This window comes from Bos grunniens, chromosome 18, assembly GCF_055505025.1.
Source record: "Bos grunniens cultivar Pamir isolate PY7600 chromosome 18, Bosgru_T2T1.0, whole genome shotgun sequence".
In the NCBI taxonomy this organism is placed as follows: Eukaryota; Metazoa; Chordata; class Mammalia; order Artiodactyla; family Bovidae; genus Bos; species Bos grunniens.
Genome location: NC_141182.1, coordinates 32784848 through 32809629, shown reverse-complemented (window position 1 = coordinate 32809629; position 24782 = coordinate 32784848).

The following is a 24782-nucleotide window of genomic DNA, read 5'->3' as shown; positions in this document are numbered from 1 at the left end:
GATGCAGATAGTAGAGTGCAGCATCTGGAATAGGGCAGGGGAGGGGCGATAGTCTCAAGGCCTGAGTGCTCAGCCACCCGTTCCAGGAAACAAACGCACTCAGAAGGACGATGCAGATAGTAGAGTGCAGTTTAGTACACCAGTGGGCACAAGGCAGAGTCTCTTCTTAGCCAAGGACCCTGACCAGTTTTTGTGAAAGCCCACATCCCCAAATTCCTTAAACCTAGTCTGGAAAGTGTTAAAGGGAGATACAATCAGGTTACAGCCATGATTCATAATCAGAAGGGTCAGCTGGTTACACATTGTAGCCTACACCAATGGGTCCATAAAGATTACAAAGGTGACTGACTACACAGGGGATTATCACGTTCTTTTTGGCGACGGGAAATCTTGGTATAGTCTGGTGTTTATCAGTCTGGGAGGCCAGTTTGGCTGTAGGTATGTTATCCCCAGGGCTACTAGGCACATGGTCCAAAGCTCACTGGAAGTGCAAGATGGAGTTTCCTTCTTTTTCAAGATGGAGTCAGTCGGCCTGTTCCTTTCCTCCCTCAGTCCCATGGTTTGGTAACAACACCATCTCCATAATAGTGTCAAAACTAAACTGACTTATAGGATATCTGGGCTTCCCTCGTGGCTCAGACAGAAAAGAATCTGCCTGCAATGTGGGTGATACGGGTTCAATCCCTGGGTTGAGAAGGTCCCTTGGAGAAGGAAATGGCTACCTACTCCAGTATTCTTGTCTAGAGAATCTCACAGCCAAAGGAGCCTGGCAGACTATGGTCCATGGGGTCAAAAAAGAGTCAGATATGACTGAGCAACTAACACTAACACTATAGGATATCGTTTGTACCCAGTAATTACTTGCTGGTGGGGAAAATCCAATCCCCTCCCCTCTGGATCTGGGTGCATAAACCTTTAAAAATACATCTGTTTAGATAAACAATGAGTTATTTAAAGATAAATGTATATTACGTAAATAGTACATATTACTCAAATATGTTGACTGGGCAGAGAATGGGGAAAGAAGGGATATTTCAGTGGTCTCCTGAGAGTTTGGGCAACACTGGCTATTTATGGATGAAAGAATTGAGGTCCTCAGAGAAGGCAATGGCAACCCACTCCAGTACGCTTGCCTGGAAAATCCCATGGACGGAGGAGCCTGGTAGGCTGCAGTCCATGGGGTTGGGAAGAGTCGGACAGGACTGAGTGACTTCACTTTCACTTTTCACTTTCATGCATTGGAGAAGGAAACAGTAACCCACTCCAGTGTCCTTGCCTGGAGAATCCCAGGGACGGGGGAGCCTGGTGGGCTGCCGTCTATGGCGTTGTACAGAGTTGGACGTGACTGAAGCGACTTAGCAGCAGCAGCAGCAGAACTGAGGTCCTAGAAGATAAGTTATCTTGATACCCGTGTCAGAGGACTGGTGGTTCAGTGGTTCCACCTTCCAATGTAGGGAATGTAGGTTTGATCCCTGGTAAGGGAACTAAGATTTCACTTGCTGTGGGGCAACTAAGCCCATGCACTCAACTACTGCGCCTATGCACTCAATTACTGGCCCATGTGCCACTGCAAGAGAAAGCTCACATGCTGCAGTGTAGACCCAGGCAGGCAAAAAAAAAAAAAAAAAGAATTGGAGGACCAAGAAGAGGATCTGGAAAGAAAATAAGGGTCTTCTGTTCACGACCTTTCTTTCAGTTCTAGGAAAACTGAACTTCAGATTTACCAACCACTAAGTCAGTTTTTTCCTGCCAGGTGTTTTTTTCCTGCCCAGACACACTGATTTCTCCTTATATTCATCATCGATCTACTCAAATGTAACCTCAGAAAGGCCTCCATTGACCACCTTATATAAAATATCCCTTCTCTCTGCATTCATTTCCAAGCCTGTTATCTCATTTTTTTTATTTCACTGCAATTAGCACTAACTGACATTATAAAGGATACCTATGTACTGTTTATTATTTGTGTCCTCTGACCTACTGTGATGAAAATTCCATGAAAACAGTAGTTTTGTGATGTTCCTCCCCATAAGCGCAGAATCTAGAGCAGTGTCTGACATATACAAAAGCTCAGTAAGTAATTGTTGAACTAATCAGTAACAATAAGCATTATCAACCCTTGGTTTTTAACATACAGTTTTAATCCTGTGAGACTTCATTCAACTATTTCTTTCAGTTCCAATTATTAATAGGAATGATGCTGTCAACAAAATGAGGGTCAGAGAAAATACAGTGTACCTGCATTCACTCCTTCACTACAGGCATTTCAGATACTCAGAGCAGTGATTGATCAGCAATTGTTAACTCCTTATCAGAGGCTTTCCCTCTAGCTTTTCCATCATCTAGAAAGAGGACCAAAAGCTAGGCATCCCCGGTGCTAAAGAACAGACTCTACAGGAAGTGAATACAGCCCGCTGTGAGTGCACAAAGAGTCTTCTGACCTCGTTTTCTTGGGTACCCAATGTTTCAGTGAAAGAAAGCTTCAAAATCCCATCCTAATTACCCACAAGGATGTGAAGAGCTTTGCCATGAAGTGAGTTTCTAGTTAATGGGGTACATTTTTTGTTTAAATTATGATGTGTTATTAAACCCAGGTAGGGTGGTAGAGAAGGAACAAGGTAGTTGCTAGTCGTTCTGCTAAATGTTAAACACCTGCTCTTAGCTGTAATGTATGCAAAATGCACATAATTCCCACCCTCAAAAATCAAATGGCCAATTTATGGGCAGCCTGCTTTGTTCCAGAAATTAGACCCATATAAAATTCAGAACCTTTCCCTTTCAATTGTTTAGTGTTATGGATAAAACTCCAAATGGAATGAAATATTCTAGATACCACTCACTATGTGGATTTTTTTTTTAACTTTCCAGCAAGATAACTGAAGTCCAGAAGATCCAAATGTCCCATAGCCACACTTCTTGTTTGTTTATCAGTAACAAGTACGGGCAGGGTACTTCTTACGGGCATGTTAGTTCTCCCTGAGACGGTGTCAGTTTTTGTTTGTGGTTCTAAAGCAAATTTTTTAAATGGCCCTTTCTGGATAATATTTAATACGGTTGTCCTGCCAATGATCTTATCCCACAATATGTTGACAGGGCAGCAGGTGTTCAGTGGCCCATAGAGGCTTCTCCCACAACTATGGAAAGGTGATTCATCTACTATAGGAAGGAAAGAAAAAGAAAGAAACTTGAGACTCAATCTCATTAATGTTGAAGAAATACTCTTATATATCCTCTTCTTCCCTCTTTGCAGGCTTAAATTTTAAAAACGATTTTTTAAAAGTAAACTTAACCCTCTTCCCCAGGATATAGAAATACTGAAGGAAAAAAAAAGAGAGGAATATTGGGTTTATATTGTTTTTACAGTTTGATGTTTCACTTAACATATGGGCTGTATCCAACATCAAAAGGTCTTTTTAACACTTGCTTAAATTATATTAAATTTAAATAATATTATACTGTATGGATGAATCCTCTCTTATATGTTCTTAAATTAGCAGATATTTATTAAACACCTTATTATAAACTGGATGTTCATCACTGCCCAGGGAAAACAACAGCAAAATAGACCAAGTGCCTGCCTTCATGTGGAGTAAGTTCTACTGGTGATGTTCAGATGGTAATGAAGTATTGACACAGGTATATAACTTGATAGGAAAATTGTTAGGACAAATGGCTGAATTTTTCCAACTACTAAATTGTAACAAAAAATTATGGAGGAGGAACCTAGAAACTAAATAAGATGTGGGGTATAAAGCAACCAAATAAAACATGTTGGATCCTTATTCAATCTTACTTGGATCTTTATTCAAGCAAACAAAATGCTCAGTAAACACGCACACACACATACACACACAGTCAGTTGGACCCTGGCTATTTTATATCATTTAATATTTGATAATAATTTAACATTATATTATTCATTATGTTATTGCTAGTGTGATTCAATTTTTAAAGTTTTTTCTTTTTGCTATATATATATACACACATATATTATGATGTCTAAAATTTCCCACATACAATTGGGGCTGGGATGTGGTAGGGAATGGTAAGGTATATGGATGAAATAAGATTGTTCATGTGTGGGAAGTTGCTGAAGTTATCTGATAGATACATGTGGGCTCACTATACTCTTCTTTCTACTTTTGTTTTATATTTTCCCTAGTAAAAAATAAAGAAAATGTTCATCTGGCTTTACTGTTGTTGCTTGTTGCTATTCTTGATAATGTTGGGGGGCAAAATCTGCCATCCCAAAATGTGTCACTTTGGCATAAGAATCAATTTAGACTGGTTATTTTTAAGGCCCCAAACACACAGGAAGAACCTTTGGCTTTCTCCCTGACCACCTAAAGGAAAGTTTCAGGAAGGAAGATAAATAGATAACTACACTAAGAACACGGAGAAGGCAATGGCACCCCACTCCAGTACTCTTGCCTGGAAAATCCCATGGATGGAGGAGCCTGGTGGGCTGAAGTCCATGGGATCGTGAAGAGTCGGACACGACTGAGCAACTTCACTTTCACTTTTCACTTTCATGCACTGGAGAAGGAAATGGCAACCCACTCCAGTGTTCTTGCCTGAAGAATCCCAGGGACAGGGGAGCCTGGTGGGCTGTTGTCTACGGGGTTGCACAGAGTCGGACATGACTTAAGTCACTTAGCATAGCATAGCATACTATGAACAAGGTATGTAGACAGGAGGAACCCGGCAGAGTCTGCTTGTTAAAATTCTTCTCTGTGTCCCACTGCGTCCACAGAGCCCAGCAAACCTTTTTTTTTTAACCAAACATTTGCTATTTCATCTCCAGGTGAATTGTGTTCTTCCCCTTTGAAGGACCCCGATATCCTCTTTTGTTTTTAGCTAAAGACAGTATTTAAGGATGAGGGTTTCAGCCATTTTGACACATTTCTCCATTTTCCTGGGTCTCTTCCACATATACATGTTATTAAATTTGTTTGCTTTTCTCCTGTTAATATGTCTAACATCAATTTGACTCTTAGACCAACTAGAAGAATCTAGAAGGGTAGAGGAAAATTTCTCCCCTGTCTACTAATATCTTGCCCTCATACAAGACCAATTGTTTTAGAATAGGGTGGTACTTACACATCTGTATTTTTTAAAGCAGTGCTTTATCTAGCAATATTGGAGCCAGAGGGAAAAGAAAAATTAGTAATACCAATTTTGCCTTTACTTAGAGAGTTGATATTTTCTTCATCTTGTATTTTTTGGACTAATTTTGACTCTCCAAAAAAAAAAAAAGTTTGCCTTAAATTTTGTTATCTTGAGAATTGGATTTTCAGAGCTCTCTTATATTCTCCACCCAAGGCCAGTGCCTCGGGGGAAATTCTTCAGCCCTGAACTCTAATGCTTGCCTAGAGAAGCCTTCTGTAGGCACCAGTCTAGGCCTACACGTCTACAAATTGAATGTGCATGTGAACTAACTTGGGATCCTGTTGGAAACTGACTCAGCAGGTCTGGAATGGAGCCTGTAGGATGTGACCGAAAATAAAAAACCATCTGAAGTGAGTCATTTCATAACCCACAGGACTCCCCATTAAGTAAACAGAGATTGGAAAACAAGAGGTCTGAGACTCCTCTTGCCATTACTACTGACCAGGGTATGACAGCAATCCTGCCCAAAGGAAGCCCCAAACCCAGTTTCTTGAAAATCACCATCAAATTCCTGTCTTACTCTGTATCCTGTTCATATATTTCCTTCAGGTCCCCACAAGCCTGCCACAGTTGGTTGAAAAAGTCCCTTTCGGGTCAGGGGTCAGTGGGCAAAACATCCTACCTGGAGTACATACGTTCTATTGCTTTGCTTTGATGCGTGCAGCTCAAAGTGGGTTGAGCTGCAACCAACTCTGACTGGGAAACTGTATAGGTTTTTAATCTCAGACTGCAACCTTGGTACTGCAAAGAATACCACTGTCCATTTTTTTTTTCTTTTAAGTCTATTTAATCTATGGGGGCATGTCCAATCTGCCAAACTGGATGAATTCCACCCCAGCCTTTATTGCCCCTCAACTTTCTGTTTGGGGCTCGAGTCTGGAAACCTTCTGAAAAATGGAGGTATAGTCTGTAATCTCTACTTCAATGTAGTCTCAGCAGGTACCTCTGGGTTTTGTGGGTCAGTCCCATCAGATGAGTATCACACCTTTTTGTCTTCGTTGAGACCAGAGGTGGAAGCTTAAATGTCTCCCCTCCCACTGTTATTATTTCCTCATTGGGTTTAATCTTTCATAAAACAGTTTGAAAAGCTATTTGACTTCAGGCTATGTCTGCTTTCTCCAGGGCAAATATCCTTGAGGCTAGAGGTACAAAACATTCTGGCAACTTTTTTTCTTTTAATGGGCTTCCCTGGTAGTTCAGCTGGTAAAGAATCTGCCTGAAATGCAGAGGACCCTAGTTCAATTCCTGGATTGGGAAGATCCCCTGGAGAAGGGATAGGCTACCCGCTCCAGTATTCTTGGCACAAAACATTTTGTCAGCTTTTTTTTTTTTTCTTTTTAATAGAGTGGGATGGAGACTATAAGGAGACTCAGGTTTGATTAATATTTAGCAAAAGTATACTACTATTTCATTTTAGCAATGGGAGAGGGCAGGCAGTAAGCATGACACACGAGTAACACATAATACTATATATAAATATTTATAGCTATTATTAAAGTTATATATAGCTGTATAGTAAAAAGTGGTAAGGAGGAAAAAAATAAGCCAGTGAAAGTGGAAAAGAATTGTCGAGTGGAAGAGAAGCTATTCAAATTTTAAATGGTGTGACCAGAGAAGTTCTCAGTGAGAAGCTGTTATTTGAGTACAGCCGTGAAGGGGAGGCATAGCTAATCACGCAGACATGTGGTGTAAGAGCATTTCAAGCAGTCGGAACAGCTAGCGCAAAGATAACCGAACTAGAAAGGCAAAGAGAGAGAGGGAAAATATTCCCATGAAATACAGCAGGTAAAGGGATCCCATCTTTAACATACAGATAACTCAAATCATCAGTAAAGTACTAATAGATAAATGAGTAAAGATTATGAGCAAACCACAAAAGAGTAACTTCACCGACCAGCAATAAACCAAAAAAATCATGTATATAGCATCATTGACAAGTAAACAAACAAACATACTAAACTAAAGTAGTGTTTAAACCACTGTATTTCAATGAAACCAACATAAAAACAAGCAAAAACAACTAAAATTATAGTGCTTGTCCTGGCAAGAATTCATAGAAACAAACACACTGGTGTTTTGATGACAGAAGTATAAATCAGTAATCAATTTGGCAATTTGTACCCTAACCCAAACTGGGAAAGGAGTACGTCAAGACTGTATGCTGTCACCTTGCTTATTTAACTTATATGCAGAGTACATCATGCAAAATGCCAGGATGGATGAATCGCAAGTGAAATATCAATAACCTCAGATACGCAGATGACACCACCCTTATGGCAGAAAGTGAAGAGGAACTAAAGAGCCTCCTGATATAAGTAAAAGAGAAGAGTGAAAAAGCTGGTTTTAAGCTCAGCATTCAAAAAACAAAGATGATGGCATCCAGTCCCATCACGTCATGGCAAATAGATGGGGAAACAATGGAAACAGTAACAGACTTTATTTTCTTGGGTACCCAAATCACTGCAGATGGTGACTGCAGCCATGAAAGTAAAAGACACTTGCTCCTTGGAAGAAAAGCTATGACAAACCTAGATAGCATATTAAAATGCAGAGACATTACTTTACTGACAAAGGTCCATATAGTCAAAGCTATGGTTTTTCCAGTAGTCATGTATGGATTTGAGAGCTGGACCTTAAAGAAAGCTGAGTGCCCAAGAATTGATGCTTTTGAACTATGGAGTTGGAGAAGACTCTTGAGAGTCCCTTGGACTGCAAGGAGATCAAACTAGTCAATCCTAAAGGAAATTAGTCCTCAATATTCATTGGAAGGACTGATGCTGAAGTTGAAGCTCCAACACTTCGGCCACCTAATGCGAATAACTGACTCATTGGAAAAGACCCTGATGCTGGGAAAGATTGAAGGCAGGAGGAGAAGGTGACATCAGAGGATGAGATGGTTGGATGGCATCACCATCTCGATGACCATGAGCTTGTGCAAGCTCTGGGAGTTGGTGATAGACAGGGAAGCCTGGTGTGCTGCAGTCCTTGGAGTCGTAAAGAGTCAGACACAATGGAGCAACTGAACTTACCCTAACCCCAAATGTCATAGGAGCAGTCATTCTACCTCTGAGAATCTACCCAGGAATGTCACCCAAATACAGAAAAAAATACATGCATGTGTGTATTCACAAGAGTCATCAGTGGTATCAGAGGCAAATTAAATGTCTAGCATGTGATATGAGCTAAGAATTATGGCACAGTCTCTCAATGAATTAATATACAGCTATCAAAAGTGGTTAAAATGTCTAGGTAATATGGTGACACAGTAAATGCTACGACATATTAAACAAGAGTGGGAATGGGAAAAAAAGCAGCCTCCATTGTACCATATGGAGCAGATCTCTTGGAGAAAAGTGATAGAAGAGGAAGGAGGACACTAGTTGTGTTGAGCAGACAAAAGGTGTGACTAGAGTCACTGCAGGTATTATCCTAGCCAGCCCACTCAGAGCTTTCAGTGTGGCATTAATGTCTTCTCTGGGGACTGCCCTGGTGGTACAGTGGATAAGAATCTGCCTGCCAATGCAGGGGACACCAGTTCAATCCCCAGTCTGGGAACTAGGACCCTGCATGCCCCGGGACAACTAAGCCTGTGTGCCACAACTACTCAGCGTGCACCCTAGAGCCCGTGCTCTGCAACAAGAGACCACACCACAAAGAGGAGCCCACGCACCACAGCTAGGGAGCGGCTCCCACTTGCAGCAACTAGAGAAAGCCCACACACAGAAGCAAAGAGCCTGTGGACTGCAACGAAGAACCAGCAGAGCTAAAACAAAAATCTTCTCTTAATAATCATTTTATATTCCAAGGACAGTCCTTTATTTGTTCAACAGAATAAAGGGGGGAATGATAGATATCTGTCTGCCCTGGTCACATCACAACTATAGAATTTTTTCTAGATATGAAAATCCCAGTTGTCATAAAGCACTAACAAATTGATATCTAAGTGATAAAGGATCTTAAAACCATTTCACAGGAATGAAGGCCAAAGGTACAGTCCTGTTAGTCTACAAAACAGACCCGTCTGGGTATGTTTAGGACTGACAATAATCCCAAGGATTATCCTATGGGATGGGGTTAGGTTTCCTCCAGGTGGGACAGGGGGTGGGAGTAACAGCAATAAAAACATTGTTCTCAGTGTAAAGAAGGACTACGGAATGTATGTCTTTGGAAAATAAGCTTTCCATTACTGGTGGCATTTACAGGGATATTATAGAATTACAGGTTAGGGTTATTGCTTATACATTGATTGTTAGGGATTTAGACTAAAATCTAAAGGTCCCTCTTCTTTTTTTTTTTTTTTTTCATTTCTAAATACTCTTACCAAATCCAAGAATATTAGGGTTGGGTTTGGGTGTAATAGGCCTAGACACCTATAATTCTGAATGTTACAATGAATATTTTGATATAGCCCCGTTTTAAGAAAATCCAGCTTTTCTTTTAAAGTAAGGGAAATGTGTAGATGGCCAATAAACACATGAAAAGGTGCTTAATATATTAGTCACTGAAGAAATACAAATTGAAGCCACAGGAAAACTACCACTAGACACCTCTCAGAACTGGTTAACATAAAACCAACGAAAACAACAAAAAAAAAACCAAGTGTTGGTAAGAACATGGGCCAGCTGGAATTCTCACACCTTGCTGGTGTGTGCAATATATTACAACCAATTTAGAAAACCTTTCAGCAATTTTTCATAAAGTGAGGTACACCTACTCTTCAGTGTTTAACCATGTAAAATAAAAATGACTGGGAATGGATAAACTGTGGTACATCAAACAAAAAGAATGAACTGTTGATAGGGTTAAATACATGGGTGGATTTCAAAAGCATTTATGCTCAGTGAAAGAAGCCAGCTTCAAAGGTTACATATTACATGCTCCCATTTCTGAGACCTTTTTTCAAAGACAAAACTGTAGGAACAGTATGTAGACCAGTGTTTGCCAAGAGTTGGGGGTGGGGGAGAAGTCAACTATAAAGAAAAACGGAGGAATTTTCTTCTATATCTAAATCATGGTGGTAGTTATGTGACTGTCTATATTTATCAAGCCTAGCAGAACTCTGCTCTTTAAAGTATGAATTTTACTGCATATAACTTACACCTAAATAAAATAAATGAAAAAAATAATTGTATTAAGATACAAAATGTTGGGGCTTTAATAAACAAGAGCATCTTCATCTTGTGCCATCCTGCCAGCAGGCTTCCTGGTCCAGATCCGAAATCCCAGAAGGGGATCTTGCCACTTGGCATACCTATGTGTACTTAACACAGGGTGGGCTTAATGCCAAAACCAGGCAGCTTCTCAAGCTGCCAGGATGAATTCATCAACTCCCATTAATCCCATTAAGAACAAGCCAACGACTTTAATTTGGATTCCTGATTGAACTATAAACTACACTCCATCTGCTTAGTAGTCTAAGCAACAGATAGCCAACCCTTCTTGGAGAAGAATTCACTCAAATGCTCAAAGAGGGGAATTGGACGGCTGGAGGTGTTGGTGCCAAACCTCTGGTGGTTAGAGAGATCTTCTTCAGTTCGAATATGAGAAGGGCTATTTCCCTGGTATATCCTTATTAGTCACTCCTAGGCCCATCTGGCATTTGTGGGGGTGCAGGAAGCCAACTGTGTCTCTTCATACAGCTGTGTAAGTGTATTCCCATCATCTGTGCCTGCACTTCCACTCCAGGCTAGCAGACTTGCCCCAAACGGTCTTGTTCGTTCCTGCTGTGGGCAGAAACGAGGGGTTTCCAACCAGTGCCTGCCCTCTCACACCTTAGTTGCTACTTCACTTAAACTTAAGAAAATACATTTTTTTTTTCTGGTAGGGTTGGGGACTTTGCTTTGTGACCAGAGCAGAACTTTTAGAGCCTTAACAACATGGAATAATTCCAGAGGAGAGGATACAGCTGAACTTAAAAAGCTGTGTGATGAAACAAATTATTCAAGTGAGTATCCCGGCTAAATAGATTATGTCTTAGGGGGCTTCCATGTCTTGGATTGTAAACACTCCTGCTATGAACATTGGGGTGCATGTATCTTCTCAAATTATGGTTTTCTCTGGATATATGCCCAGGAGTGGGATTTCTGGGTCATGTGGTAACTCCATTTTTAGTCTTTAAAGTAACCTCCATACTGTTTTCCATAGGGGCTGCACCAATTTACATTCCCATCTTACAGTGTAGGAGGGTTCCCTCTTCTCCACACCCTCTCCAGCATTTATTATTTTTAGAGCTCTTAATGATGGCCTCTGACTGGTGTGAAGTGATACCTCGTTACAATTTTTATTTGCATTTCTCCAATAATCAGGATTGGTGAGCATCTTTCCTTTGGAGAAATATCTATTTAGATCTTCTGCCCATCTTTTTTGATTGGGTTGTTGTGTTTTGTTTTTGTTTTTTAAATTGAGCTTTTTGAGCTGTCTGCATATTTTGGAAATTAATCTCTTTTAGGTCACATCATTCACAAATACTTTCTTTCATTCTATAGGCTATCTTTTTGTTTCGTTTATGGTTTCCTCTGCTGTGCAAAAGCTTGTAAGTTTATTTGTTTATTTTTTGCTTTTCTTTTGCTTTGGGAAGCTGACTGTGGAAAATATTGCTGTGAATTATATCAAATAATGCTTTGCTTATGTTCTTTTCTGTTTCCTTGGTTCTCTCTATTAAACTTCTGTTGACTCTGCCATTTTGTTTCTACAATAGAACTACTCTCCACCAAGATCTCATTTGTTCTCCACAACATCTATTCTCTTAGTCCTTTTGGGCAGCTATAATGGAACCAAATGGATGTCTTATCAACAACACCATTTACTTCTTACAGTTCTGGAGGCTGAAAGTCTAAGATCTGGGTGCCAGCATGGTTGGGTAAAGACCATCTTCCTGTTTCATAGCCAGTATCTTCTAACTGTGTTCTCATATGGTGGAAGGTGTCTCTCTGAAGCCTCTTTTATACCCTTGTGACTTAAGTACCTCCCAAAGGCCCCACTCAGGAAAACCATCATCTTTCAGGTTCAGGACTATAAGTTTGGGAGAAACACAAACATTCAGACCACAGCACTCATAGGTAAGGAAGCAGAGTGTAGAGCCTTCGTCCTGTGACCTGCTTTTCTCCAGGTCACAGGGGAAATGTGGATGGAACTGGGGATGGAACCCACTCTTCCATGAGTGATATCAGCGCTTTATTATTGGGCACTATGTGGAAGCAGAAGCTCACAGTCTTCTCAGTTGCCTCTTCAGCATAGCCACTCCTCTCTATGAATGAGCTGGGGCAGAGGTGATGGGGAGGAATTGATGGAGGGCTGGGGCTAAAAGCATTCTTTCCCCTTAGGAATGAGGGATAATTGAAATAGAGAATAGAGCCCCTGTGACATAGGGGTGAGGGATAAAAACCACAGGTAGCCTGCCTATCATGGGTAGACCAGTAGCCCCACATCATGAGCTGGGGAAGAAGGAAACTCTGTCTTCTTGACTCCAGAGTAGAGTGCCCAGGGTAGAGTTTTTGTGACATGGGGCTAGGAGGAAAGGGAGCAGGTCCTAGCTCAGAGGCTATGGACTCTTGTTTTACATATTGAAACTTAGTAAATTTTCTTAAATACATATTTCTTCATTTGAATATGTCCTTGGGACGATTTCCAGATACCTTAGGCAATCTGTTTTTATTTTTTATAATTTCCATGAGTTAAATTATTCTTTTGCTGGGGAAACTATCCACCAGCCTCCTTACTCCACCATTTTAGAAGTCCTAGAATTATTTTTGTCCCATAACAAGTGTGTAATATATCAAATGAGGGAATGAGTGAATGTTTTGTCCACATGCCATCTCTATTTGCTTATTTTATCACTTTAATTTTATCTATACAAACTTATATCTCTTAAGCTTGGATTTTTGAAACTCTGCTACAAATTCATCCCTCCCCCCACACACTGAGTGTGCATTTATCTTTCTGCTCTTTCTATGAAGATAAATACAGTTGTGAATATTTATGGAGTTCTTTCAAAGTTTTGGCTTTATTTCTCTGTAGCGGATTTTTACCGGCCTAGCACATGAAAGGGCCTTAATCAACATTAGTTTCCTTCCTTCTTTCTTTCCTTCCTTCTGTATCACTTACATGTTATGCCTTAGGTGTACATGCTAACCAAACCTATCTTATCTCCTTCACTAGACAACTCAGTCTCTGAAGGTAGGGATACCCATTTTTCTTTCTCTGACTTTCCCATGGAGCTGGCACTATACTTTTCATATGGCAGGCACTCAGTGCATGTCTGATTATTGATTAATTGCACACAGCAAAATTGCCCATGCTGTAGTTCTTCTGGAAGGAGGGAAGAAAAACAAACGTAGCGAGAAAGAGACAAGAAAGTGACCAGCATCAGATAATGTATGTTTTAGCAGCAGACCAAACTGTGGAGGAGGTTACTAAGCAGTCTCACTTCCTTACTTGCACTAAATCTCAGGCTGGATGATCAGGCGTAGATGAGAGCTGTGGGCAGCGGAAGACGTGGGACAATGAACATGTCATTACAAAATGTGAGAAAGAGTCCATTGGAAGTGGGAGGAATGCACTGGCTTTGCTAAACATGAATTTCAGGTGTTTATGGAAATAAACACCTGTGCACCTTTACTAAGATAACTGAAGGCTTGGAGTGTCAGTTGCAGAGACCTTCCAAAAGGAGCTGATATTGACATTTATGGGACACCAAACTCATGACAATGGAGAGAGACAGATAGGACTAAGAGCTTAATCAAGACCAAAGTTTGTATCAAACAAGTTGGAATTTTCTCTTTAGTACAATGCAGGGGTCAGGAACATTAGACAAGTTACAGAAATATGTATGTTTATTGTATATTAAAGTAGCCAGACTCTCTGTGCTCTGTGGGTGGGCTGGGTGGAAATGACCCCTACCAGGGAGGGAGCGAGTTGGCCCCAGTGACTGATGTTGCGTGTGTGGGCTGAGAAGCCTCAAACGTGAAATTTATGAGCACTCAAGCCTGATAATGAAGGGAGGCAAGTGGAGACATCTGGGCTGTGTGCCTGTGTACAAAACATAGCCTGGCAAGAACAAGAGAAACTTTTTGATGAAGAGGTGCCTTTTAAAAATCGACTGCAGATATTATACATTAAAAAAAAAGGATGCCTGTCCATTCAAGAGTACTGAGAATATTCAGTAAAGTAGAAAGAAAAGTTGAGAACAATCCATACAGAATCCAGCTGGGAACATTTTAGAGCTTTTCCTTTCCCCCACTCTACTTATTTGCTTCTAGCCTGTTTCAGATGCAAGTTTTGCATGATCATGATCATATCCCATGCACATTTCTGCACCTTACATCTTTCTCCTAAAGTATATCACATGTATTTTTTGTTACCAATTTTTCATTAGCACTATTTTAATGGCTGCATAACAGTCCATCATATAGATGGGTTATCATTTAATACTTTCTTTTATTATCTATTTAGGTTTTTTATTATATCAACAGGATGGGAAACTATGGTGTGATAAATACATTTCTGCAAATATATTTAGGCATGTTTATTTTCCCCTATGTCTTAGGTTATTTCATTTGGATGGATTTCTGAAAGTGGAATTGCTGGCTCATAATAACCCTCTGTGAACATTTTTAAGACTCTCAATCCATTAACGCCAAATTGCTTTGCGAGACTTCCGCATCAATTTACATTTCCATGCAGTGTATGGGAGTTCTTAGAAAGATAAATATTACGACACAGAGAAAGTATGCCAGAGTCTCTAGGTAAGAATTGATGGAAAGAGCTGCTGGGTATCAGGCTTGTAGTGTCAGGTGAAAGGAAACATCACCATATCAGTGATATACAAATAGAGAATATTCCTGGCATCTACCTGAATAATAAGTGGGTGCTTGTTCTTGGATAATCACCTTTATTCTAGAGCCAACTCTTATGCTACTACCTCCATGACATCCCCTCACATACTCCAGTTAAAACAGGCTACTCTTCTCCTTGAAGATATTCAGAACCTTTCCTCTGACCTCTCTTCTTAAAATTAGTCCTAACCACCGTGCTCACTCAAGCTCAGTTTCATCACAGATACTCACACAATGTTTGCTGAATTTAATCTCTATCTCCAAAGTCCATGATGATATGAAAAGAATGGAATCAAGAAGAAAGATGAGCTGCATATTACTGTGGAGAGACAGGATGAATTGAGTGAACTGATTTATTGTGCAAGGACTGTGCTTTCTTTGGTCATGGTGAGGAAACTATTGGCATCAAGATTTTCTAAAGCCTTTAGGAAGGAGAGACTAAAGAGAATTGGCATACATTGAGGTCATCTCACACATGGGGATATGAGAGACTGAGTAACTCATATCCTGAGAAATAAGTGTCTGTGTGCTGAGATGGGGTCTCATGGGGGTCTCCTAGAGCAGGTGCTGGGGATATTGGGTGGGGAGAGTGTTTCTTAAAGGGAACGGGGACTCAATCACCCTTGGAAGAAGTCATCTTGACTAGGAAAAGAACCAGGATGAGAAAGTCTGATTTCTGTAGAGGCATTCAGTGCAGTCTGTGTTCCAAGGAGGGGCAGAATAGTCTGTCCTCTCTGCTATAAGCAGATCTTCAGCAAAACCTTCATGCACCTTGCCGGCCATGTCTCTGCAGCCTTAGGTAAGTCCCAGGAAAGGGGTTCCTCTAGGACCAGAGGACATGAACACAGAGTGGAGGCAGGCACAGAGTCACCATCAATGCACAGCTTTTCCTAGACAAGTGGGGACTTCTTCAGGGTCACTGCTAGAGAGTGAGTTGAGGTAGCTAGATGACGAGGTGAGGAAAAGGCCAGAGAACCTGCTCCTAGGCACGCCTGAAGCATCACCTTGGGGACCAGTCAAGATGAGCTCATGATTGCATTCTGCACAGCCAGTCTCCAAACACAAAGGGTAGAAGGAGCTGTGGCCATTGTAACTCATGTCACACAGCAACACCACAGGGATATGACTTACCCTGCTCAGGCTTTTCTCCTGCTACAGAACTTTCACATATGTAGACTTAGTAATATCTCAATTATCCTATATAGTCAATGGTTATTCATACTTTTTTTAAAAGAGATGGCATATATATTTTACATTAAACATAGGCATTAAATTCTGGTTCAGGAAAGTCAGAATTTGAACATCTCTAAAGAAAAGTTCAAAAGAGAAGATAGTAAAGAGGGAGAAATTGATCCTTCTCTTTACCAAAAATAAAATAAAATAAAATAAAATATAAAATCTATGAAATCAATTAGCCAAATGCTAGAGATGTAAAGATGCTGGAGATGTGGGCATGCTTACAAAGTAAAGGGCAGGCATTTTATCTGAAGGGTTATAAGTAACCTTTGGGTAGAGGGGTATGATTATCAGTGATTGAATCATTTTCTTTAGTGTTGATTTGATATATTCACTGCTAATTGAATATGCTTGAAATTAAAGCCAGTTAATTGGGAATGGAAAGGCAGAGGCAGACTTGGAGAACAAAGAATTTCCAAGGTTCCAGAAAACCTGAATCTTAAGTGTGTGTGTGTGGGGTGGGGGGAGTGGGGATGAACCACTCAGAGTGCAAATTTCATCTTACGGAGGTTAGAAGGAGAAAACCTGGAAAAAAGCTCCCAAATACAGGGTTCATAAAAATAATTGATAAACAACATCTATCATATAGCTTACAATATTGAGAGAAGAAGCTTACAAGTGTAGTATAAAAATAGCTTTTTAAAATAAAAGCATTACAGGATGCAACTACACACCATAGAAGTACACAAAAAAGTATAAAACTAAAGAAGTTGCTGTATTTTTATCATTTAGGTAAGCTACTACTATTTCTTCCAGCAGGAGAGTATCCTTCATCTCTGCATGTATGAATGCCACAAGTCTCTGTTATATTCCAAATCACCGACTGCCTCTTCCCTGATCAAAAGTGCTTTATATTTCTATGCCACCTAATTATGATAGCTGCTTTTAGACAGATTCAGTTGTCTCCTCTGGAGATCCCTGCTTTGGAGTTTTTTTATATTCAGTGGATATTTGCTAAACATAAATCAAATGCTTGCAGGAGAAAACCTTGCCATTTCAAAGTGTTCTTCATGAATTTTAGTTTCAGTAATGTAACAGTTGTGAAAATAAAGCCCCATTTGCACATTTATACCAAAGCAGAATTACCTCCATCCCCTTCAACTTCAATATTTGATAGCCCTGTGAATCAAAGGGAAAATAAATAGCCCCACTGGTAAGCCTTGATTGACACAGCCCATCTATTCCGGGCAAAGTTCTATGCTCAGCATGGGGATGGCTGAATCAATAGAACACTAAAGCCTCAAACCCATCTTGGAGATGTTTGAATGCCCGAATGGAAATGTTGACCTTTACTTGTTGGAAATTCACTCCTCCATTTAATGAAGTTGCAGCGGCAAAGAAAAGTGCGTGGTCAGCTGGAGTCAGAAAATAATTTCATACTGATTGGACGTTGATCATTCCTGACATCAAATCCCCTACCCTGATGCTGTTACTCCAGGCCTTCATTAGAGGGCATAACCAGAAATGACCTGGTCTCCATCTCCTCTCTAAAGCAGAGCAGAGAGAAATGAGATTGCAGGAAGACCAGGCAAGGGACAAGTCACCCACACATTTTCTGAGGGACTACAGGGTGAATCAAACAAGACATTGAAAAACTATCATCTGAGAGGTTCCAAAGGAGAAAAGAACAATAGTGTAAAATTCTGATTTCCCTCTACTTTATAGGAAGAGGAAAGGTTACATGTTCCTAGAACACAGAGATCTCAGAAATGGATGTTGAGGACACATTTTTTTTTTCCTCCCTGGGCTCAAGGTGAGGTCCAGGGGTTTTTTGTGAGTCTTGACATTTGGGGAGGGGAAACAGGTGTCCTTGATATCCCTAGGATGAAGGAGGTGGTCTTTAGAAAAGGAGACAGGGCACTCTGAGTTCCTAACAGACATCAGAACAGGGGCCAGTTTCTTCATCTCACAAATGCTGAGTTTGTCACTCATTGGGAATGACTTGGCCCCTGAGTTGCCTCTGAGTCACATGTGAATAGAGAGAAGAATTTTCTTCCTTGACTATAGTAGACACAAATAAAGTTTCAGGTCAGAAAGGGTCAGGAAATTAGTTGTGGTTTGGTATCAAGCGTGTTGTTCTGTTTGTTTTTAAACAGTCAGACCGGAATGGACTGAGCTCGCTTTGGAGGAAGAGGCATGAGCTAATATCCTCAGAGGTGTACAGACGTGTGTATTCAACAAGGCTTCTCTGCAATGTTAGCAAGATATTGACAATGCCCATGAGCAAGGAAAGGCTGGGGCAGTGACTTGGGTGTCCTTTGAGACTCACTTCAATTCCCAACGTCTGAAACTTAATTTCATCATCTGTGAAATGGGAATTTAAAAACATCCCACCCTCATGGGAACTGAACATGCCTAACGCTGCAGCATGCCTATGGCAGGACGTTAATTAAATTTCATTATCTCCTAGACAATTCAGCTCCAATCCAAGCTTCACTGTTATGGAGTTGTGATTAACATTTTAAACACATACCATGTTCCAAGGTGTCCACCTGAAATGGCTCAGGAAGAAGAAGTTTTAATAAGTACACATGCTTACAATGGTGATATGCTGACATTTAAAAGCAGTAATATTTGAACTGAGCAAGGAAAAAGGCTGGCACCTCAACGTGACTGCCCTGTGTAATTGCCTCGACCCTTTTCTTTTATGAGGCAAGAGTACACATCCAACCTCAGCATGGCACTGCATGCTTTGTTTGCAGGGAAAATCTAAATCCAGTGCCAGTCATAGATTTGTTATTGCTCTGTTCGTTTAGTGTCTCTGTCAGAAAGTAGAAATGAAAATCTTGTGATTTTTCTCCATAACACTCAGACCTCTGGGAGGTAAGAAACTCAGTTCTAAGGGAGCAGTATCAAAATTAAGTCCTCAGCAGAGACACAAAGTGCCTGGCCAGCTACAGTCCATAGCGTGGCAAAGAGTTGGACGCGACTGAAGTGACTTAGCATGCACGCATGCAGACAAAGTAATCATCTTTTTCTTTGATTCCCAATGGTGGCTGTGAGTATTAGAAAATTTCACTGAGTGTTCAAAAAAGCCATTTGCTTAACATGTCTTTAGTCTATAAGTTAATGCATATATTTTATTAATCCTAAATAAAACATCAAAAGGAAATGCCAGCAGCAAAATAAAATTATTATAAAATATTTAGGGGCATATACATGTCGATTAATGGCTTAATGAAATGGCAAATACTAGCTCTTTCAGGTATGCTGCTGCTGCTGCTAAGTTGCTTCAGTCATGTCCGACTCTGTGCGACCCCATAGACGGCAGCCCACCAGGCTCCCCCATCCCTGGGATTCTCCAGGCAAGAACACTGGAATGGGTTGCCATTTCCTTTTCCAATGCATGAAAGTGAAAAGTGAAAGTGAAGTCGCTCAGTTGTGTCCGACTCTTAGCGACCCCATGGACTGCAGCCTACCAGGCTCCTCCATCCATGGGGTTTTCCAGGCAAGAGTACTGGAGTGGGATGCCATTGCCTTCTCTTTTAGGTATAAAACTATATTATACAGCAGCAAAAACATAATACAGCATGGTGCTTGTACAAAATCAGACAAATGAATTGATGAGACAGAAGGGAAAACCTGTTTGTGTAGGTACCCATATGACTTCAACATGGCATTATATAATTAGAAAGCAGGGACCATTTTATAAATGATATTTGTAAAATTAGTTAATTTTTGAAGGGATAAAATTTCAACAAATCCTTTACATCTATGTGCTAATATAAATTCTTAATGGATAAAAGACTAACAGATAATCTGAGCACAAAAAATAAAAATCGACACTTTATGATAAACTATGTATGCATTTTGAAGTGATAGTATCTTAAAGGAAAAATCCACAGTTTTATCTCTCATAAAATGAAAATGTTCTCTGCTGTAAAGTAAAAGAAACAAAAAAATTAAGTGAGATTCAGAAGAAAAAAAAAAGGCTTTAAATCATCAATAAAGTTGATATCTGAAACACCTATAGAATGTACACATATTGGTAATAAAATCAATCCCAGATCATAATATACATTGGTACAGAAAAATTCTCAAGTAGGGAAGAACAGTCTATGGTCAAAAATGAGGACACAGATGGAATGTTTTCATTTGCTATAAAATAAAAAACTGAAAAATGGAGTAATTTGGCATTTACTTGTGATGAACTAGCAAACTCATGCTATGGGAAGGCATGGAAATTGATAGAAACCTTTTTGGACTTTAATATATAAAATATCCAGAGTCATGAAAATATTCAAGCTTGTTAAAAGAACTAACCAAAGAATTAATATGAGGTAAGTTGCATGTGCTCAGTCACAGTCGTGTCCAACTCTTTGTGGCCCCATGGACATAGCCCACCAGGCTCCTCTGTGCATGGGATTTTCCAGGCAAGAATACTGGGGTGGGTTGCCATTTCCTCCTCCAGAGGATTAGGGAAGTTATTCAACAGCAAACAATGTGCTTGATAAATGGTTAATATCCAAAATATATAAAGAACTCATACAATTCAATACTGAAAAACAATCTTATTAAAAAATGAGCACAAAAACTGCGTGGACGTTTTTCTAAAGGAGACATGTATGGCCAACAGGAACATGAAAAGATGCTCAACATCATTAATGATCAAAAAAATGCACGTCAAAACCCCAATGAACTATAACCTCACACCTGTCAGAATGGCTGTTATCAAGAAGACATGAAATAATAAGTACTGTTGCCAAGGATATGAAGAAAAACAAATCCTTGTGCTCTGTTGGTCGGAATGTGAAAGTGAAAGTCTCTCAGTCTTGTCCGATTCTTTGCGATCCCATGGACTGTACAGTTCGTGGAATTCTCCAGGCCAGAATACTGGAGTGGGTAACCTTTCCCTTTCTGCAGGAGATCTTCCCAACCCAGGGATCGGATCCAAGTCTCCCACATTGCAGGTGGATTCTTTACCAACTGAGATATGTAGGCACTGTGAAATTCAGACATCATGAAATATAGTATGGGGGTTTCCCAAAAAAGTAAAAGAAGAATTATCATGTTGTCCAGTAATCTCAAAGGTAATGAAAACAGTATCAAAAAGACATTTTCACCCCATGTTGATTATAGCATTATTCACAATAGTCAAGCTATATAAACTACCTAAATGGATGAAAGAACAAAGAAGATGTGAATGGGATATTATTTAACCATGAGAAAGATGGAAATCTTGCTACTTATGTCAACATGGATAGATGCTGAGGACATTATACTAAGTGAGATAAACAGATACTACATAAGCAGAATCTGAAGAACCTAAACTTGTAGAAACAGAGAAAGGCAGTTTCCAGGGGCTGTGGGGTGGGGGGACTGGGGAAACGTTGACCAAAGGGTATACAAATATAATCAGAAGATGCATAAGTTCTATAGATCTAAAGCAGAGCATTGTGATTATGGTCAACAATACTGTCTTATATACTTCAAAGTTGCTAAGAGACTAGATCTTAAATGTTCTCACCACAAAATGCAGTGATAATTATGTGACATGATGAAAGTGTTAGCTAGTAGTTAAGGCTACGGTGACAATATATAGCCTTGATGTACTCCTTTCCTGATTTGGAACCAGTCTGTTGTTCCATGTTCAGTTCTAACTGTTGCTTCTTGACCTGCATACAGATTTCTTCGGAGGCAGGTCAGGTGGTCTGGTATTTCCATCTCTTTCAGAATTTTCCACAGTTTGTTGTGATCCACACAGTCAAAGGCTCTGGCACAGTCAAGAAAGCAGAAGTAGATGTTTTTCTGGAAGTCTGTTGCTTTTTTGATGATCCAGCAGATGTTGGCAATTTGATCTCTGGTTCCTCTGCCTCTTCTAAATCCAGCTTGAACATCTGGAAGGTCATGGTTCATGTACTGTTGAAGCCTGATTTGGAGAATTTTGAGCATTACTTTACTATCATGTGAGATTAGTGCAATTGTGTGCTGGCTTGAACATTCTTTGGCATTGCCTTTCTTTGGGATTGGAATGAAAACTGATCTTTTCCAGTCCTGTGGCCACTGCTGAGCTTTCCAAACTTGCTGGCATATTTAGTGTAACACTTTCACAGCATCATCTTTTAGGATTTGAAATAGCTCAGGGGAATTCCATCACCTCCACTAGCTTTGTTCATAGTGATGCTTCCTAAGGCCCACTTGACTTCGCATTCCAGGATGTCTGGCTCTAGGTGAGTGATCATACAATTGTGGTTATCTGGGTCATGAAGATCTTTTTTTGTATAGTTCTGTGTATTCTTGCCACCTCTTAATATCTTCTGCTTTTGTTAGATCCATAGTGTTTCTGTCCTTTATTGTGCCCATCTTTACATGACATGTTCCCTTGGTATCTCTAATTTTCTTGAAGAGATCTCTAGTCTCCCTCATTCTATTGTTTTTCTCTATTTCTTTTCATGGGTCACAGAGGAAGGCTTTCTTATCTCTCCTTACTATTCTTTGGAACTCTGCATTCAAATGATTATATCTTTCCTCTTCTTTGCCTTTAGCATCTGTTCTTTTCTCAGCTACTTGTAAGGCCTCCTCAGACAACCATTTTGCCTTTTTGCATTTCTTTTTCTTGGGGATGGTCTTGATCACTGCTTCCTGTATAATGTCACGAACCTCAGTCCATAGTTTTTCAGGCACTCTATCAGGTCTAATCCCTTGAATCTATTTCTCACTTCCACTGTATAATCATAAGGGATTTGATATTGGTCATACCTGAATGGTCTAGTGGTTTTCCCTACTTTCTTTAATTTAAGTCTGAATTTGGCAATAAGGAATTCATGATCGGAGCCACAGTCAGCTCCTGGTCTTGTTTTTGCTGACTGTATAGAGCTTCTCCATCTTTAGCTGCAAAGAATATAATCAATCTATTTCAGTATTGACCATCTGGTGATGTCCATGTGTAGAGACTTCACTTGTGTTGTTGGAAGAGGGTATTTGCTATGACCACTGCGTTCTCTTGGCAAAACTCTGTTGGCCTTTGACCTGCTTCGTTTTGTACTCCAAGGCCAAAGTTGCCTGTTACTCCAGGTATCTCTTGACTTCCTCCTTTTGCATTCCAGTTCCCTATAATGAAAAGGAGATCTTTTTTGGTTGTTAGTTCTAGAAGGTCTTGTAGGTCTTAGAACCATTCAACTTCAGTTTCTTCAGCATTACTGACTTGGATTACTGTGATATTGAATGGTTTGCCTTGGAATTGCCAGGCTGGAAGAAGCACAAGCTGGAATCAAGATTGCTGGGAGAAATACCAATAACCTCAGATATGCAGATGACACCATCCTTATGGCAGAAATTGAAAAAGAACTAAAGTGCGTCTTGATGAAAGTGAAAGAGGAGAGTGAAACAGTTAGCTTAAAACTCAACATTCAGAAAACTAAGATCATGACATCCAGTTCCATTGTTTCATGGGAAATAGATGGGGAAACAATGAAAATAGTGAGAGAATTTATTGTCTTGGGCTCCAAAATCACTGCAGATGGTGACTGCAGCCATGAAATGAAAAGACAGTTGCTCTTTGGAAGAAAAGTTATAACCAACCTAGACAGCATATTGAAAAGCAGAGACATTACTTTGCCAAGAAAGGCCATTCTAGTCAAGGCTATGGTTTTTCCAGTAGTCACGTATGGATGTGAGAGTTGGACTATAAAGAAAACTGAGCGCCAAAGAATTGATGCTTTTGAACTGTGATGTTGGAGAAGACTCTTGAGAGTCCCTTGGATTGCAAGGAGAGCTGACCAGTCAATCCTAACAAAACTCAGTCCTGAATATTCATTGGAAGGACTGATGCAAAGCTGAAACTCCAATATTTTGGCCACCTGATGTGAAGAACTGACTTGTTTGAAAAGACCCTGATTCTGGGAAAGATTGAAGGTGGGAGGAGGAGGGGATGACAAAGGATGAGATGACAAGATGGCATCACCGACTTGATGGACACGAGTTTGAATAAGCTCCGGTAGTTGGTGATGGACAGGGAGGCCTGGTGTGCTGCAGTCTGTGGGGTTGCAAAGAGCCAGACACGACTGAGTGACTGCACTAAACTGAAGGCTACTGTGCTAATCATATTACAATATATGAATGTATCAAATCTAAACATTGCACAACTTCAAGTTAGACACAGTGTCAATTATATCTCAAAAAAAAAAAAAGAGTATGTTGTAAAGGATTAGAAAAACATCTAAAATCTTAAGATACCCTTTGAAGCATTGTCTGCAACTTGAAAAGGAAAATGGAGGAGAAGATAGAAGAAAATTTACAATAGTGTCTGGTTCAGAAATAGGCTTAGGTCAAGCCATTGACTGTATCTGTATGGAGGGAGGCTGGGGGCAATATTTCCAACACCTACACTCTGAAATTCTTGTCACAGGCTTTGGAAACAGCCTTTGGAATTTAAAGGATGCAACCTAATGATTTTCAGCCATGGCTATACATCAGTCCCTCCAGGGGATCTTCCCAACCCAGGGATTGAACCCAGGTCTGCCGCATTGCAGGTGGATTCTTTACTATCCGAGACACCAGGGAAGCCCAAGAATACTGGAGTGGGTAGCCTATCCCTTCTCCTGG